Consider the following 19,736-nt stretch of genomic DNA (forward strand, 5'->3'; position numbering starts at 1 on the left):
GGAATATCTCAGAAATGTAAATTCTCGGCATTTAGTTTGAAAGGAGAAGTGGGGGGAAAGGAGAAGGGGGGGAAGGAGAATGGGGAGGGGAAAAGAGAAGGGGGGAAAGGAGAAGGGGGGAAAGAAGAAGGGAGGGGGGAAAGGGGAAGGGGGAGGGAGGCTGAACGGGCCGGGCCCAAGACTTCGGGCAGGGCCCGTCCCCAGCACCAGATTTACAGGTAGGTGGTGTTGGGTCGGGTCGGGTCCGGGGTCGGGTCGGGTCCGGTCCGGGAGGGGGGGGCGGTGTTCGGGAGCACGGGTCTGGGGGGGAGGGGAGGAGGGAGGTCGGGTTGGTTCGGGTAGGGGGGGAGGGAGGGAGCGCGGTTCGGTTCGGTTCGGGTCGGGGATGGTGTCGGCAGAGGGAGGTCGGGTAGGGTCAGTTCGTGTCTGGGGCGGGGGGAGGGAGGTCAGGTTGGGTCGGGTCCGGTCTGGGTTGGGGGAGCGGGGGGGTCGGGAGCGCGGGTCGGGTTGGGGGGGTGGTGGGAGGGAGGTCGGTTCGGTTCGGGTTGGGTCGGGGGGGGCGGTCAGGGAGGGAGATCAGGTCGGGTGGTGGGGGGGGGTGGGAAGCATGGGTCGGGTCCAGTCCGGGGGGTCGGGTCCGTTCCGGTCTGGAGACGGGGGAAGCGGGAGTCGGTGTCGGGTCCGATCCGGGGGCGGGCGGGGGGGGGGAGGGGGAAGCAGGAGTCGAGTCGGGTCGGGAGGTAGCAGGAGCTGGGCGTGGGAGGCAGCCTTATGCACGCAGCCCCAGTGAGGCCATTCAGCCAGGGCTAGGGGCTGCATGCTTCGGGCCCCTCCCATACAGTTTTGGGCGCCTGGAGCTACTGCACACTGTAGCGCGCATGTGCAGAGGTCCCGGCACTGTTTTCAGCGCAGGGACCTAGCTCCACCTCCCACAGCTCGTGCTACGTCGCGCCGAGCTGCAAACGACCTGCAGGGAGGTGGAGAATCTGTAAGTTTTTTTTAGGTGCACTTTGTGGCGTGAAAAACGGGCGTCCAGGTCGAATGGCGCAGCCCGAAACTTAGGCCCAACATAACATGCACTTCCCAGGCTTCCTGAATCTTACTATTGAAACAAAGGCGAGAAGAGATCGGCAATTCAGGGGGCCTCATTAAAAGTCAAATATAGGATGGCAATACTCTGTGCTCACAGCTGGGTCCTTGCCTCCCACTTGGAGTGGCCATTTAACTATTCAAGTTGAGATTGCATCATGCAGGCCTGCACCACGCCCGCTGTCACACATTTGATGCCAAACCCGGAAGTAATGTTATCAAGAGGTGGCTCCGTTGATATACCATAAGCCAATGCGTTGCAACTTCTTTCAGGTTTCCCACCAGATATCGCACGCCCCCCACTTTAAACCTGCCTCCGAGTTATTATCGGAGCCCATGTCTCTGGAGTGGGACACAAACTCACTACCTTCTGATTCAGAAGCAACAGTGCTCCAACTAAACCAGGGCTGACACACTTTGATTCTGTTGTTATATTCAAATTTTATTATGCAGTTGCACCAACTCCATTACAGTGGAAAGACATCATAGGTCACCAGCGAAAATCTTTTCAGGAGCAGGTACATGTCTACCTGCATTGCTCTGTATCCTCTCAAACCGAATTAGACAGAGTTCAGCCAGGGATCAAACTTGTCCACAAATGGAGTAACCCAATGTGTACATGTCACCTCTTTTCCTTTAGGGCTCAACTGTATTAGCAAAAGTTGTCTTGTTGCATTAAGTGACATAAAATCGATTCAAAATAACTCATCATTATAGGCAGTCGCTCGAAATGAGGATGACTTGCTTCCACGCCAAAATATTCCAGGTCCTGAACTATATCCTTGTCATGTATTCAACTGTCATTGTAACCCATGTATAAACTGACCTAAGTTGTACACCATGAGAACATTGACCATGAGGTGGTGGATTTGTGGGAGACACTCCTAACCTGGACTTTCAGGTATAAAAGGGGAAGCTCCACCCACCTTCATCAATTCAGTGCTGGCTAATAAAGGTAACTGGTCACAGAGTGATCTTCTCTCAAGTATGGGCCTCATGTGCATTTATACTGTATAGTAATGGAAATATTATTGGCAACGAGAAACTGGGATTTAAACCACGCGAGCATGGCCACTAGTAACACAGATGAGAGATACTGTGTTGGTGATGATTGGGACAATTTTATTGAGAGACTACAGCAAAGTTTTGTCACTAAGGAATGGCTGGGACAGGATTCGGCCGACAAGCGCAGGGCTCATCTCCTGACAGTTTGTGGATCCAGGACTTACTCCCTGATGAAGGACCTTCTAGCGCCAGAAAAGCCGGTGGACAAAACTTTTGAAGAGCTCAGTAAGTTGATCGGGGAACACCTTAAACCGGCGAGCAGCATGCATGTGGTGAGACACCGGTTTTACACGCACCGGCAGCGAGAAGGGCAAAGCGTTCCAGACTTCGTGGCAGACCTCCGGCGACTGGCGAGCCTATGTAAGTTCCCAGATGCATGCAGAGCGGAGATGCTGTGAGACTTTTTAATTGAGGGCATCGGGCATGCTGGGGTTTTCAGGAAACTGATTGAGACCAAAGACTTGACCCTGGAAAGGTTGACTTTGATGGCCCAGACATTTATCTCGGGGAGGAAGAGACCAGAATGATGTTTGACAAAAATCTTGGTTTAAATGCAGCAAATGGACAGGGAGTCAACATTGTTAACGCGGCACACCGTTCTCCAGGCAGACAGGGGCAATTGGACATGCCCGAGCATATAGTCGAATCCAAAGGGGGAATTCAACAGAGACAATGGCTAGCTGAACGGCGATTCATGCCATCGCAAGGGACAATGCGGCCAGTAATGGGGCCATCAACACCTGTTAATGGTGCGCTTAAGGACAGTTACAGAGATAGTCAGAGACGATCGACTGGTAATGGACCTTTTGTCTCCAACAATGGCTCATGTTGGAGGTGTGGAGGCAAATACACAGCCAGAGCTTGCAGGTATCAACAATATACCTGCAGAAACTGCAACATCAGCGGTTACTTGGCATGTATGTGCAGGAAGCCTGCAGCCAGGTTGATGTACGAGAAGGACGGACCCGATGTAAGCCCTACGAGGCCAAATGGACACTGGGGCAAATCGCTGGTAGCTGAAGTTCAGCGAGTTCATGTGGAGCACATATACAGTTCATACACCAAGATGCCACCGATAATGATGAAAGTGCTCCTCAGTATCAATGGAGTTAGACACAGGGGCCAGCTAGTCCATGATGAGTATCAAACAGTTCAATAAGTTGTGGGCGTCCAAGGCCATGAGGCCAAAATTATCGCCGATTGATGCACAGCTACGGACATATACAAAGGAGATCATTCCGGTGCTACGCAGCGCCACGGTAGTCGTGACCCACAAAGATTCGGAGAACAGGTTGCCACTCTGGATTGTCCTGGGGTACGGTCCCGCACTGCTGCGGAGGAGTTGGCTGGCTGTCACGAACTGGAAATGGGGCGATGTCAATGCAATTTCTTCTGTGGAGCGAATATCATGCTCACAGGTCCTGGACAAATTTGACTCACTATTTCAACCTGGCATTGGCACTTTCATGGGGACCAAGGTAGTGATTCACATATACATGGACGTCAGGCCAGTACACCACAAGGCCAGAGCAGTGCCGTACGTGATGCGGGAAAAGATAGAAGGCGAATTGGACCACCTGCTGAGGGAAGGCATCATCTCGCCAGTCGAATTCAGTGACTGTGCGAACCCAATTGTGCCGGTGCTCAAGGCGGATGGGTTGGTCAGGATATGTGGTGATTACAAGGCCACCATCAATCGGGTGTCAATCCAAGACCAGTACCCGCTACCGAGAGCAGAGGACCTCTTTGCGATGCTATCCGGTGGCAAACTTTTTTCAAAATTGGACCTGACCTCAGCTTACATGACCCAGCAGCTGGCGAGTGAGTCGAAGAAGCTGACTACCATCATGACACACAAGGGGTTGTTTGAGTACAACAGATGTCCGTATGGGATCCGCTCGGCCGCTGCGATCTTTCAACGACATATGGAAAGCCTCCTCAAGTCGATTCCAAGCACAGTGGTTTTTCAAAACGACATCCTCATCACGGGTTGTGATACTGAAGAACACCTCCGCAAGCTGGAGGAGGTGCTACGCAGACTGGACCGGGTAGGTCTGCGACTGAAAAAGGTGAAGTGCGTCTTCCTAGATCCAGAGGTAGAATTCCTGGGGATGAGGGTTGCAGCAGACGGGATCAGACCTACTGCATCCAAAGCAGAAGCGATCCAGAGAGCACCCAGACCCCGTAACACGACGGAGCTGCGTTCGTTCCTGGGGCTCCTGAACTATTTTGGTAACTTTCTTCCAAAATTGAGCACGCTGCTAGAGCCGCTACACATGCTCCTACACAAAGGTCGTGAATGGGTCTGGGGGGAGAGCCAGGAAAGGGCTTTTGATAGAGCACAAAATTTGTTGTGCTCCAACCATCTGTTAACGCTATATGACCCGTGTAATGAACTTGTTTTAACGTGCAACGCATCGTCCTATGGGGTGGGGTATGTGTTGCAGCATGTTAATGCCAAGGGTCAGTTACAGCCGGTAGCTTATGCATCCAGAAGTCTGTCCCAGGCAGAACGGGACTACGGGATGGTAGAAAAGGAAGCGCTTGCATGTGTATATGCTGTAAAGAAAATGCACCAGTACCTGTTTGGCAGGAAATTTGAGCTGGAGACAGATCACAAACCCCTAACGTCCCTTTTGGCCGATAACAAGGCCATAAATGCGAATGCATCGGCCCGCATACATAGGTGGGCACTCACGTTAGCCGCCTATGACTACACAATTCAGCACAGACCGGGCACTGAAAACTGCGCCGATGCACTCAGCAGGCTCCCACTAGCCACCACTGAGGGGACAACTGAGCTTGATGCTGAGATGGTCATGGCTGTTGAAGCTTTTGAAAGCGAAGGCTCTTCCATGACAACCCGTCAGAGTAAAGTCTGGACAAATAGCGACCAGCTACTGTCTTTAGTCAAGAAATGTGTCCTGAATGGTGACTGGGCAGCCACATACGGGGCATGCCCTGAGGAATTCAAACCATTTCACAGGCGCAAGGATGAACTCTCGATTCAGGCTGATTGCCTACTATAGGGAAACCGAGTAGTCATGCCCCAGATGAGCAGAGAGATGTGCACCAGAGAACTCCAAAATGAGCACCCGGGCATTGTCATGATGAAGGCAATTGCCAGGTCACACGTTTGGTGGCCAGGGATAGATGCAGACCTGGAACTTTGTATTCACAGGTGCAACATGTGTGCCCAACTGGGCAATGTGCCCAGGGAAGCCCCCCTTAGCCCCCGGTCCTGGACCGCCAAGCCATGGTCACGCATCCATGTGGACTACGCAGGTTCTTTCATGGGAAAAATGTTTTTGGTTGTAGTAGACGCCTACTCCAAATGGATCGAGTGTGACATTCTCAATTCAAGCACATCCTCTGCCACGGTAGAAAGTCTACAGGCAATGTTCGCCACCCATGGTCTACCGGACGTCTTGGTCAGAGACAATGGCCCGTGCTTTATAAACATTAACTTCCAGGACTTCATGGCAGGAAATGGTATCAACCATGTCAGAACGGCACCGTTCAAGCCAGCATCAAATGGCCAGGCAGAACGAGCAGTGCAGATAATCAAACAGGGGATGCTCAGAATCCAAGGGGGTTCCCTACAAAGCCGCTTATCACGCCTCCTGTTGGCCAATAGATCCCGACCACACTCGCTCACAAGAGTTCCACCCGCAGAGCTGCTAATGAAAAGGACACTCAAAACCAGGTCATCCCTTATACACCCCAGCATGAAAGAAATTGTTGAGAGCAGGCGCCAGTCACAATGTGACTACCATGACGGGAATGCGAGGGCACGATGTATTGATGTCAATGACCCTGTCTTTGTCCTCAACTACGCTGCAGGGCCCAAATGGCTCGCAGGCACTGTGATTGCCAAAGAGGGGAATAGGATTCTGGTAGTTAAACTTACCAATGGACAAATCCGCCACAAACACGTGGATCAAACAAAAAGGAGGTTCAGCAACCCCATAGAAGAAGCAGAGGAAGAACACGATGTAGAGTTCACTCTTCCACTGTTGACCGAACACCGGAACCAAGTAGAGGAGAGCCCAGTCACTGTGAGCAGTTCGGACAGGCCTGAGGCACCACAAACAGCAGACACTCAGGACAGCGCCCAACAACCAGAGCCCCAACTCAGGCACTCTACAAGGGAGCGTAAACCACCAGAGAGACTTAACCTGTGATCCCAATAAGACTTTGGGGGGGGGGGGGGAGGTGATGTCATGTATTCAACTGTCATTGTAACCCATGTATAAACTGACCTAAGTTGTACACCATGAGAACATTGACCACTAGGTGGTGAACTTGTGGGAGACACTCCTAACCTGGACTTTCAGGTATCAAAGGGGGAGCTCCACCCACCTTCATCACTTCAGTGCTGGCTAATAAAGGGCACTGGTCACAGAGTGACCTTCTCTCAAGTATGGGCCTCATGTGCATTTATATTGTATAGTAAGGACATATTAATCCTGAAGAGTGGAAGATGCCTGTGCGTCGATTTTTTTAAAGTGTGGTGGTCATTGCACATCAGCCACCACACGGGCTTGACAGAGCTAGGTCTTGGTCCAGTGGCAAGGGTTATCCAAGACGACTGGAGACCTGCTCTGCTGCACGGACCTACTGCACACACATATGCTGCCCCTGGGCCCCTGGCCCAAACTCATGCCTCTCCTGGGCCCCCTCCACATCTCTTGCATCCCTCACAGTCTCTCGCCACTTCTGCTGTATCTGCCCACGCTCCAATCACCAACCTGGACCTTGATGATGTCACTCTTCGCTGCCATCGCAGCTCATGCTACTCCCTGAAGGCCCCGAGCTGTGTGAGAACACCAGTGGCAGGGCGGGGCCATAAAAGGAGCAGAGGTGCGGCAGCCCGGGAGCAGCGTGGAGGCATACCTTGCATAGTACATTTAGACAATTAACATGCAGACAATGTAGAATCAAAATGGCATTGTCCTGAAATCACGACTAACTACGGAAAGTGAGAAAGTTTGCACAACTTTGGATCAGATTGGACATGTAAGCTGGTTGGAGTCATTGTTGGGATGGAGCCCGACGGCAACAGGCATGATGAACACAATGATACACCCTGTCCTTATGTTGGTGCTGTTTGAATTGATTATGCTGGTCATTTTGATTTACTACAAATGGCGTGTTCGAAAACAAGGACTACAACTGGAGAATGCTGTTGAAAGTGCTCAAATGGCCTTACAAATGTTACCTAGATAAGGCGTGGCAGAGAGGCAAAGCGAAGAAGCGGTGGAATGGCGGAGCGCAAGTCTGCATTTCTGAAACGCTTTGCTCCTGCGCAGTCTGGAGATATCGAAAGGGTTAAAACTTGAAGATTGAAGTTTGGATTCAAACAGGATGATTGAATTGAAACAGGCAGGTAGACGATATGGAGCCATTTAGCCATTGAAATGTGTCTATCTGATCACCTGTGTGCTTACAGTACTTCATGGTGGGAGTCGATTTATGGCAGTGAGACTTGACTTCGGGATAATGAGTAGCTGGTCATTTATCTGTATGTTAAGTATTTGAGTGTACCTTTGCTACTAGGTGAGGAAATGATCTGGTTTGTGTATAGTAGTTCAAAATAACTTCCAGACCATCAAAAACAAATGTACCAGAGTTTTAAGGTCTTCTGCATATTAAAGGACAAAGGATGTCCTCATCACTAAAATGTCTGGAATTAGAGAAGAACAGGTCCTTTAATGAAAGGGGAGGGCCCTGTGCTCCCGCCAGTGCTACGCGCCTTTCTGCGTAGCGCTGAAAAATTCCAGAAGGTTTGCGCCACATTCCCACGCCTGAGAGCATGAGAATTTGCACTCCACTTCTGCTCCGGGACGGTAAGCCCGATTTAGCTGCTGGGATGGGATTTCTGTGCCTAGCACCCAGGCAGTCCCACCTCACAGCTGTTAGGCAGCAAGTTTGCCCCTTTGAATTTAATAAAGATATCTAAAAAAACACTAGTACCGACATGTCTTATTGCAGTCCCAGCTCAATCTCTTCATCGGTTTTCTCTCTCTGTCTCTCTATCCCTCACTCGCTCTCATGCACTTTGTTTTTCACAGACTTTCTTTCTCACACTGTGTCTGCCTTTCACACACACACAGTAGGTTTTTGTCTGTATCACCTGGAGAAAATACACACCTTATTTTGGCATGTCATTAATGCAGGCAGATTCTCCTATTCCCCAAGATATACAACCAACTTTATCTGCAGGTTTTGACATGCCTACCTGGCAATGACCACATGGAACTGTCTTCACAGGGTCTGGGTCATAGAAAGCAAGTTGCAGACCTGCTCTAAGGACACCTGCAGCTATTGTGCAGCATAGGGATGGAACATTATATGACAGTAACCAACAGCTACGGACTTCAAAGGTGCATGCTGCCATATGGGCTTGATGCCACCCTCCTCACAACCATCTCCTGCAGCACCAACTTTGCCTCAGTAGCTGTTGGACAGGCATCAGGTACTGGGCTGCCTCATCACTTGCCTGCAAATTCATGCCTGCGTGTTGAGTTCACTTTCACTTAATTTTTTCCTGCCCCATCATAGTTCCCTCTCCTTCAACCTTGGCAAATCTGCTATTGGGTTGAGATGCTTTCCGAGCCTTTCCAGAGGCTTTCGGAATTTTTGTCTCTCTTTTCTGACACTTGCGAATTGTCCTCGTCCCTTTAAACTTCACTCATGTGCAATGCTCCATTCTCACCACTAGTGTGCTCTCTGGACTCATCCACATCAACACTTAGACCTGTACATTATTGTGATAATGAGCCAATCTTGGAAAATTGGTGCTGTAATAAACATTCTTTCATATCTGTGCAAAATCAATTTCTAACGATTAGTGTGCAAACCTCAGATATGAAAGGTACAGATAGAGAAACAGAGAGAAGCGAACCCGGGAGATTCAAACAGCGCGAGATCGGAGGGGGAGATAAAGGAGCTAACTAGGAGCAGCACAAACAGATCTGTGAGGGGAGGGAAGTCAAAAGAAATCAATGGATGACATCACAGCAAAGCATCCATTACAGAGACGTGGTTTCAAGGTGACCAAGTCGGAGGAGGCCAGCTGGTGCAAGGGCAGAAGGTAAACAAAGGAGTAAAAATAAATCGAAGTGTGACATCGTAGCCAAGAGAGTAAGTCATTGGCTGGTGGATTGGTGAGTATTTAATCTTTTTCTTTTCCTTTTCTGATCAGTAAGAAACCTTTGGTGTTGTTATCAATTAGGTTAATTTAATGGTTAAGTCATGGCAGGAGAGCCCAGACCCATGTCATGCTCTTCCTGTGCTATGTGGGAAATCAGGGATGCTTCAAGTGTCCCTGACGACTACATGTGCAGGATGTGTATCCAGCTGCAGCTCCTGACAGACCCGAATTGCGCTACTGGAGCTGCGCATGGATTCACTCTGGAGCATCCGCAATGCTGAGGATGTCATGAATAGCACGTTTAATTAGTTGGTCACACCGCAGGTAAAGGTTACACAGGCAGATAGGGAATGGGTGACCATCATGCAGAGCAGTGGAAGGAAGGTAGTGCAGGGATCCCCTGCGGTCATCTTCCTCCAAAACAGATACACCACCTTGGGTACTGTTGGGGGAGATGACTCATCAGGGGAAGGCAGCAGCAGCCAAGTCCATGGCACCAGGGGTGGCTCTGCCTCACAGGAGGGCAGGAGAAAGAGTGGGAGAGCTATAGTGGTAGGGAATTCTATGGAAGGGGAATAGATAGGCGTTTCTGTGGCCGCAAATGAGACTCCAGGATGGTATGTTGCCTCCCTAGTGCAAGGGTCAAGGATGTCTCGGAGCGGCTGCAGCGCATTCTGGAGGGGGAAGGTCAACAGCCAGCTGTCGTGGTACATACAGGAACCAACGATATAGGTAAAAAATGGGATGAGGTCCTACAAGCTGAATTTAGGGAGCTAAATTAAAAAGTAGGACCTCAAAGATAGAAATCTCAGGCTACCAGTGCCACGTGCTAGTCATAATAGGAATTGCAGGATAGCTCAGGTGAATATGTGGCTTGAGGAATGGTGCAAGGGGGAGGGATTCAAATTACTGGGACTTTGGAACCAGTTCTGGGGGAGGTAGGACCAGTACAAACTGAACGGTCTGCAACTGGGCAGGACCGGAACCGATGTTCTAGGCAGAGTGTTTGCTAGTGTTGTTTGGGAGGGTTTAAACTAAAAAGGCAGGGGGATGGGAATTAATGCAGGGAGGCAGAGGGAAGCAAAAAGGGGGGCAGAAACAAAAAGGAAGAAGGAGAAAAGTAAGAGTGGAGGGCAGAGTGGTTAAAGAGGAAATTAATGCAATAGTAAGAAAGGACATTAGCTTGGATGATGTGGAATCGGTATGGGTGGAGCAGCGGAATACGAAGCGGCAGAAAACGCTAGTTGTGTACAGACCACCAAACAGTAGTCATAAGGTTGGGGACAGCATCAAACAAGAAATTAGGGATACATTCAATAACGGTACAGCAGTTATCATGCGTGGCTTTAATCTACATATTGATTGGGCTAACCAAACTGGTAGCAATGTTGGAGGAAGGTTTTCTGGAGTGTATTAGGGATGTTTTTTTAGACCAATATGTCGAGGAACCAATCAGGGAGCTGGCCATCCTAGACTGGGTGATGTGTAATGAGAAAGGACTAATTAACAACCTTGTTATGCGAGACCCTTTGGGGAAGAGTGACCATAACATGGTAGAATTCTTTATTAGGATGGAGAGTGACACAGTTAATTCAGAAACTAGGGCCCTGAACTTAAGGAAAGGTAACTTCGATGGTTTGAGGCGTGAATTGGCTAGAATAGACTGGCAAATGATACTTAAATGCTTGACAGTGGATAGGCAATGGCAAACATTTAAAGATCACATGGATGAACTTCAGCAATTGTACATTCCTGTCTAGAGTTAAAATAAAATGGGGAAGGTGGCTCAACCGTGGCTAACAAGGGAAATTAAGGAAAGTGTTAAATCCAAGGAAGAGGCATATAAATTGGCCAGAAAAAGCAGCAAACCTGAGGACTAGGAGAAATTTAGAATTCAGCAGGGGAGAACAAAGGGTTTTAATTAAGACGGGGAAAATAGAGTACAAGAAGAAGCTTGCCGGGAACATAAAAACTGACTGCAAAAGCTTCTATAGATAGGTGAAGAGAAATAGATTAGTGAAGACAAACGTAGGTCCCTTGCAGTCGGATTCAGGTGAATTTATAATGGGGAACAAAGAAATGACACACCAATTGAACAAATACTTTGGTTCTGACTTCACGAAGGAAGACACAAATAACCTTCCGAAAGTACTAGGGGACCGAGGGTCGAGTGAGAAGGAGGAACTGAAGGATATGCTTATTAGGCAGGAAATTCTGTTAGGGAAATCGATGGGATTGAAGGCCGATAAATTCCTGGGGCCTGATAGTCTCCATCCCAGAGTACTTAAGGAAGTGGCCATAGACATAGTGGATGCATTGGTGATCATTTTCCAACAGTCTATCGACTCGGGATCAGTTCCTATGGACTGGAGGGTAGCTAATGTAACACCACTATTTAAAAAGGGAGGGAGAGAGAAAGCGGGTAATTATAGACCGGGTAGCCTGACATCAGTGGTGGGGAAAATGTTGGAATCAATTATTAAGGATGAAATAGCAGCGCATTTGGAAAGCATGACAGGATCGGTCCAAGTCAGCATTGATTTATGAAAGGGAAATCATGCTTGACAAATCTTCTCGAATTTTTGGAGAACATAACTAGTAGAGTGGACAAGGGAGAACCTATGGATGTGGTGTATTTGGACTTTCAAAAGGCTTTTGACAAGGTCCCGCAAAAGAGATTGGTGTGCTAAATTAAAGCACGTGGTATTGGGGTAATGTACTGACGTGGATAGAAAACTCGTTGGCAGACAGGAAGCAGAGAGTCAGGATAAACGGGTCCTTTTCAGAATGGCAGGCAATGACTAGTGGAGTGCCGCAGGGCTCAGTGCTGGGACCCCAGCTCTTTACAATATACATCAATGATTTGGATGAAGGAATTGAGTGTAATATCTTCAAGTTTGCAGATGACACTAAACTGGGTGGCAGTGTGAGCTGTGAGGAGGACGCTAAGAGGCTGCAGGGTGAGTTAGACAGGTTAGGTGAGTGGGCAAATGCATGGCAGATGCAGTATAATGTGGATAAATGTGAGGTTATCCACTTTGTGGGCAAAAACGCGAAGACAGAATATTATCTGTATGGTGGCAGATTAGGAAAAGGGGAGGTGCAACGAGACCTGGGTGTCATGGTTCATCAGTCATTGAAAGTTGGCATACAGGTACAGCAGGCGGTAAAGAAGGCAAATGGTATGTTGGCCTTCACAGCTAGGGAATTTGTGTATAGGAGCAGGGAGGTCTTACTGCAGTTGTACAGGGCCTTGTGAGGCCTCACCTGGAATATTGTGTTTAGTTTTGGTCTCCTAATCTGAGGAAGGATGGTCTTGCAATTGAGGGAGTGCAGCGAAGGTTCACCAGACTGATTCCCGGGATGGCTGGACTGACATATGAGGAGAGACTGGATCAACTGGGCCTTTATACATTGGAGTTTAGAAGGATGAGAGGGGATCTCACAGAACCATATAAGATTCTGATGGGACAGGACAGGTTAGATGCAGGTAGATTGTTCCCGATGTTGGGGAAGTCCAGAACCAGGAGACACAGTCTTAGGATAAGGGGTCGGCCATTTAGGACTGAGATGAGGAGAAACATCTTCACTCAGAGAGTTGTTAACCTCTGGAATTTCCTCCCGCAGAGAGTTGTTGATGCCAGTTCATTGGATATATTCAAGAGGGAGTTAGATATGGTCCTTACGGCTAAGGGGATCAAGGGGTATGGAGAGACAGCAGGAAAGGGGTACTGAGGGAATGATCAGCCATGATCTTATCGAATGGTGGTGCAAGCTCGAAGGACCGAATGGCCTACTCCTTTCTATGTTTCTATGTTTCTAAATCAAGGGCAGAAATCAAAAAGGGCCACATTACAACATAATTCTAAAAGGACAAAGAGTGTTAAAAAAACAAGCCTGAAGATTCTGAGTCTCAATGTGAGGAGCATTCGTAATAAGATTGACTGCACAGATAGCTGTTAACGGATATGATGTAATTGGGATTACGGAGACATGGCTCCAAGGTAACCAAGGCTGGGAACTCAACATTCAATATTTAGGAAGGACAGACAGGAAGGAAAAGGAGGTGGGGTAGCATTACTGGTTAAAGAGGAGATTAACGCAATAGTAAGGATGGACATTAGTGTGGATGATGTGGCATCAATATAGGTAGAGCTGCGAAACACCAAAGGGCAGAAAATGTTAGTGGGAGTTGTGTACAGACCACCAAACAGTAGTAGGGAGGTTGGGGACGACATCAAACAGGAAATTAGGGATATATGCAATAAGGGTACAGCAATTATCATGGGTGACTTTAAGCTGCATATTGATTGGGCTTACCAAACTGGTAGCAATACTGTGGAGGAGGATTTCCTGGAGTGTATAAAGGATGTTTTTTTAGACCAATATGTCGAGGAATCAACTAGAGAGCAGGTCATCCTGGACTGGGTCTTGTGTAACGAAAGGGGATTAATTAGCAATCTGGTCATATTGAGACCCTTGGGGAAGAGTGACCATAATATGGTGTAATTCTTCATTAAGATGAAGAGTGACACAGTTAATTCAGAGACTAGGGTCCTGAACTTAAAGAAAGGAAACTTCAACGGTATGAGACATGAATTGGCAAGGATAGACTGGAGAATGATACTTAAAGGGTTGATAGTGGATAGGGAATGGCAGACATTTAAATATCACATGGATGAACTACAACAATTGTACATCCCTGTATGGCGTAAGAATAAAAACGGGAGGGTGGCTCAACCGTGGCTAACAAGGGAAATTAGGGAAGTGTTAAATCCAAGGAAGAGGCTTATAAATTGGCCAGAAAAAGCAGCAAACCTGAGGACTGGGAGAAATTTAGAATTCAGCAGAGGAGAGGGAAAATAGAGTATGAGAGTAAGCTTGCAGTGAACATAAAAACTGACAGCAAAAGCTTCTACAGATATGTGAAGAGAAAAAGATTAGTGAAGACTAATGTATGTCCCTTGCAGTCAGAATCAGGGGAATTCATAATGGGAAAAAAGGAAATGGCAGACCAGTTGAACAAATACTTTGGTTCTGTCTTCATGAAGGTAGACATGGATAACCTCCCGAACATACTAGGGGACTGAGGGTCTAGCGAGAAGGGGGAACTGTGGGAAATCCTTATTTGCCAGGAAATGGTGTTAGGAAGATTGAAGGGACTGAAGGCTAATAAATCCCCAGGACTTGATAGTCTGTATCCCAGAGTATTAAGGAAGTGGCCCGAGAAATAGTAGATGCATTGCTGGTCATTTTCCAACATTCCATGGAATCTGGTTCAGTTCCTATGGATTGGAGGGTAGCTAATGTAACCCCATTTTTTAAAAAAGGAGGGAAAGAGAAAACAGGGAATTATAGACTGTTAGCCTGACATCGGTGGTGGGGAAAATGCTGGAATCAATTATTAAATATGTAATAGCAGCGCATTTGGAAAGCAGTGACAGGATCAGTCCAAGTCAGCATGGATTTATGAAAGGGAAATCACGGTTGACAAATCTTCTAGAGTTTTTTGAGCATGTAACTAATAGTATGCATAAGGGAGAACCAGTAGATCTGGTGTATTTGGACTTTCAAAAGGCTTTTGACAAGATCCCACACAAGATATTAGTGTGCAAAATTAAGGCACATGGTATTGGGGGTATTGTATTAATGTGGCTAGCGAATTGGTTGGCAGACAGGAAGCAAAGAGTGGGAATAAACGGGTCCTTTTCAGAATGGCAGGCAGTGACTAGTGAGGTGCCGCAGGGTTCAGTGCTGGGACCCCAGCTGTTTACAATATACATTAATGATTTAGACGAAGGAATTGAGTGTACTATCTCCAAGATTGCAGATGACACTAAGCTGCGTGGCAGTGCGAGCTGCGAGGAGGATGCTAGGAGGCTGCAGGGGGACTTGAACAGCTTAGATGAATGGGAAAATGCATGGCACATGCAGTTTAATGTGGATAAATGTAAGGTTATCCACTTTGGTGGCAAAAACAGGAAGGCAGATTATTATCTGAATGGTGACAGATTAGTAAACGGGGAGGTGCAACGAGACCTGGGTGTCATGGTACATCAGTCATTGAAGGTAGGCATGCAGTTACTGCAGGCAGGAAAGAAAGTAAATGACATGCTGGCCTTCATATCGAGGGGATTTGAGTATAGGAGCAGGGGGGTCTTACTGAAGTTGTACATGGCCTTGGTGAGACCACACGTTGAGTATTGTGTGCAGTTTTGGTCTCCTAATCTGAGGAAGAACATTCTTGCTATTGAGGGAGTGCAGTGAAGGTTCACCAAAATGATTCCTGGGATGGCAGGACTGACATATGAAGAAAGATTGGATCGACTAGACTTATACTCACTGGAAGTTAGAAGAATGAGAGGGGATCTCATAGAAACAATATATTCTGATGGGATTGGACAGGTTAGATGCAAGAAGAATGTTCCCGATGTTGGGGAAGTCCAGAACCAGGGGTCACAGTCTAAGGATAAGGGGTAAGCCACTTAGGACCGAGATGAGGTGAAACTTCTTCACTCAGAGAGTTGTGAACCTGTGGAATTCTCTACCACAGAAAGTTGTTGAGGCCAGTTCGTTAGATATATTCAAAAAAAAGAGTTAGATGTGGCCCTTATGGCTAAAGGGATCAAGGGGTATGGAGAGAAAGCAGGAATGGGGTACTGAAGTGCATGATTAACCATGATCATATTGAATGGTGGTGCAGGCTCAAAGGGCTGAATGGCCAATCCTGCACCTAGTTTCTATGTTTCTATCTTTCGATGAAACTACATGAGAGATACAGAAGAGAGAAGACAGAAAGGAGAGAAGACACAAAAGGTGATAGAGAATGAGAGACAAATCCAGGGATACAGACAGCAGTGAAAAGTGCAGAGAGATTGAGAATAAGCAAGATCAAAAAAACGGTAAAGAAAGAGAGAGAAAGGAAGAATTAGAGAGGAGGAGATGAATAGGTAGACTGTTACAGCAAGATGCACAATGTTTTTCGAACTGGTGGGGCATTTGTGGGATATACATTTCTTGCAGTGCAATCATTCAGCTCACAGGCATTTTAATTTTAATAAGCAGCAAAGCTTAAATTACTTTCTTAGCCTGTCTAATGTTGAAAGAATTTTCCAGCCAAGTACTCCAACAGCTGGCTGTACGGTTAGTAAGCGCGCAGCTCATCGGTACTGTTTAACATTTGAGCTTGCTTTAAATTAAACGGCTGACAGTACGAGCAGCTGCTCCAGTAACCAGCTGGATGTTTAGGCAGATCGAGAGAGGCAGAACATTGGCATTTTAAAACAAACTGCTGATGAAAATGAAATGGCTCAATTTTCCCGGGTCATTTGCGCTGTTCTTTTGGCGTGCGCCGTTCCTTCTGACATAATTATTTAATTCAAAGTTTCCCCCTGGAATCTGCGCCAGTGTAACTAGTTTTTTTAGGTTAGGCTTTTTTGACGTTCCCTCATGTCTGCGCCAGTTTTCAACATTTTTCACCGTTTGCCCCAAAATGTTTTTTCCTAGGTATTGGCAACTCCCGAAAAACTTTCTGGTGAGTTAACAGAAAGCAGCACACATTGAAAAATCAGCGCTGAAAGACATCATTGTTTTTCATTGAAGTTTTTGGAGGGAGTCTCCAACACTTGAAATATCCACAATAAAGTTTACTTTTTTTACCTTTCAGTGCATGGAAGTGTCTTGGATTTCTGAAGTTTTCAGTTTTTTTTACTTACATGCCACCACCGACATCTTCAAGCAGCGCTGGAGGAGGGGTCGTAGCACTGCCGTCAGAATCGGCCCTGCGCCCGGACAAAGGGGCTCGAGGCTCGGCTGGAAAACAAGCCCGGGGGGAAGGGATTGTCGATCGGATAGCTGCTGTACTAGGCACAAGGCTGCATTGAGTTGGGAGCGGGTTGGTGGAGAGAAGGGGAGAAGTCACAAGACTGCAATGAGTTGGGGGCGGGAGGAGGGAGAGAAGTCCATCCATACAGACCTTGGGGAGAGAGAACAAAGAACCTGTCCTGTCTGCTGTGTTAATAATGGAACAAATAATGAAAATGATTCAGATTTAATGTACAATATATTTTATTCAAAAGTTTAACAAACAGTTCTTTGTACTTAACTTTAATAAAATTATTCTTGTATCAAACTTTAAAGTTTTCATTTATGATCACTTACAAAACTCTAAGATCACTTAAAAACTTTAAGATCACTTACTAACTTTTAAACTTGTAAATTTGCAAAACTTATAAAAATCTTTTAAATTGAGAATAAGTTACAACAGTAACAATAATAATAATAACAACAACAGCAACAAAGAAAGGCTGCACCCATCTCTTCTCCACATTATTCTAAGACCGCCCGCCACACTTGTTCTTTCTTGGTGACTCCACCCCTGCCCGCAGGCAGTGGCGCAGTGTTTCTGAGGTTGGTACCAAGCTTATTATTTCTAACATCGCTGGTAGTGCGCACCTGTTAAGGGGGGGTGGGGTGTTGGAGAGTGATTTTCCAATAGAGCAAAGGCACCTGTGGCGTAATGTTAGAATTAAATATGTATAATGTTAGAATTAAATATGTGTGTATAAAATGGTGGCAGGAGATGTATGAAGATGGCTGCCAGTGATTCAGCAAAGCACCAAGGGAGTGTAGCCTGCAGAGAGGGACCACATTCCTAGTTACTGATAACTGCCATTTCTCACACAGGAATACACATAAAAGACTAGCTCAGCAGATGTCTCTTATCAACAGGTTTCCAGACCCCAGACAAGATGTTCCAGTTGAATGATAGAACAATAAGACTCTTGTAACAGGATTAAGATAAGGAAACTGCCCAAAAACAGCACCCAAGGACAGTAAGATAAGGGGGTGGGGGGCCTAGACAATATCACAAGACACATGAGACAATCACGCAGCCACCTAATGTTTGGAGACCACTTCTATTGGTCTATTTGAATCTATATGTAATCTATAATCAATATGATTGGATAGTGTCCAGCCGAAATGGGCTGATCTAACTGTAGTAAACTGTTGTAAAACATATAAAAATCCATGAAACCCTTTGTCCAGCGGAGAGAGGTACCTGGATGAACCAGTGGCTTCATCTCCTCGCCGGCGTAATAAACCGTTTTGATGTATGGACCGACCCTGAGTGATGAGTAATTCTTGGAGGGTACATTTGCGCTATCAGAGGGCAGGCGGCAAGTTGGAGGGCCCAGCTCGGGGCTCTTCAGAGGCTGGTTTAGGGATTGGAATGGGAGTGGCAGTTGATTCTATCAATGGGCGCGGAGTCTGGGCTTGTTCCCTTATTGCAGCAGCTAACTCTAACATGTTGTCTCTCATGCGCCCTGACAGTGTCTCAATGTCCTGCAACATTTCCTCCCTCATGTTCAGTGATAGTGTTTGCTCCATCTCTGACATTCCCTCCCTGATGTTCACTGACAGTGCATCAGCTACCTGTGACATTCCCTCCCTCATGGTCACTGACATGGTTTCAGCTGACTGAGCTATTCCCTCACTCTGGTCCCGGACATCATTCCTATTTCTCATGAGATTGCTGTAACTTCACCCGAAAGTTCCACTAGCTCATCACCCACCCCACTGATGGTGTTCAGAACTGATCGTGTATGGTCAATGCTCTCCGCACTCATTGCCATTCAATGAATCCCATGTGTTAGATCCTGCACTTTAGGAGAGCGCTGTCGAGCTCTCCTTCCCTTCCTCACCCTGGATGTGCCTTGTTTCACCCCACCACTGGGACCCGCAGCTTCGGAAAGTGGGGCCCTGGGTGTGCCTCGTTGTACCCCACCACTGGGACCCGCAGCCTCGTCAGAATCGTCTTCTGTATCGTCAGGGTTTTCCTTAAGTTTTGCAAAATATAACAGAACACAGATAAATGGTTAGCAGCAGAAGAGGGGGCAGGGTGGGTGGCATGAGTAGGCTCACACAGTGCAAGCAGCAGGCTGATTTGAAGGACCATGATGAATGATAGCACATTGCATCAACCGAAGCGTAGCTACTGGAGACATCCTTAGGAACCAAAGCATGCTAGCCCACGCAGTACTTTACATTTAGCAAATGAAGAGATTGCAAAGTCTCTGTTTAAAGAATGGACTCAGTCGAGAATATTTTGTGGACTTTATGGGATTTTTCTGAGGGTATTTTTCTCTGTGATGGGATCACCTGTGCAGAGAGACCGCATGGCAGTTGGCTGTGACAAAAGAACTCAGTCATCCAGAACGTACGTATTCGCCCGCCAATCCTGGCTAAAGGAAGGGGGCCAGATGAAAAAGCACTTCTCACCTCCATCTCAGAAGAGAAGCAGAACAATGAAGCCACTAGCCTGGCCAGCCGAAGAGGAGCCAGTTTTTTTTTTCCCAACACAAAGACCGAGATATGTCCCAGACTCAAGGCCAATAGTCCAATTACGGAATACACATGGGTCTGA

General features: G+C 47.3%; 1 long non-coding RNA gene across 2 annotated transcripts in view; it reads right to left on the bottom strand.

Moving 5' to 3' along the window:
• LOC139277507 (uncharacterized) overlaps nt 1-17,188 on the bottom strand; it is a 35,312-nt gene extending 18,124 nt beyond the window's left edge. Inside the window, exon 1 of one of the 2 annotated variants that reach the window (XR_011596096.1) lies at nt 17,026-17,188. This is a non-coding gene — a long non-coding RNA (uncharacterized lncRNA). Of the gene's footprint in view, nt 1-8,134; nt 8,287-17,025 lie in introns of those variants that run through there. The other variant, XR_011596098.1, reaches the window with a different exon arrangement.
• Nucleotides 17,189-19,736: the final 2,548 nt, after the last annotated feature.

This window comes from Pristiophorus japonicus, chromosome 12 (assembly GCF_044704955.1).
Source record: "Pristiophorus japonicus isolate sPriJap1 chromosome 12, sPriJap1.hap1, whole genome shotgun sequence".
Taxonomy (NCBI): domain Eukaryota; kingdom Metazoa; phylum Chordata; class Chondrichthyes; family Pristiophoridae; genus Pristiophorus; species Pristiophorus japonicus.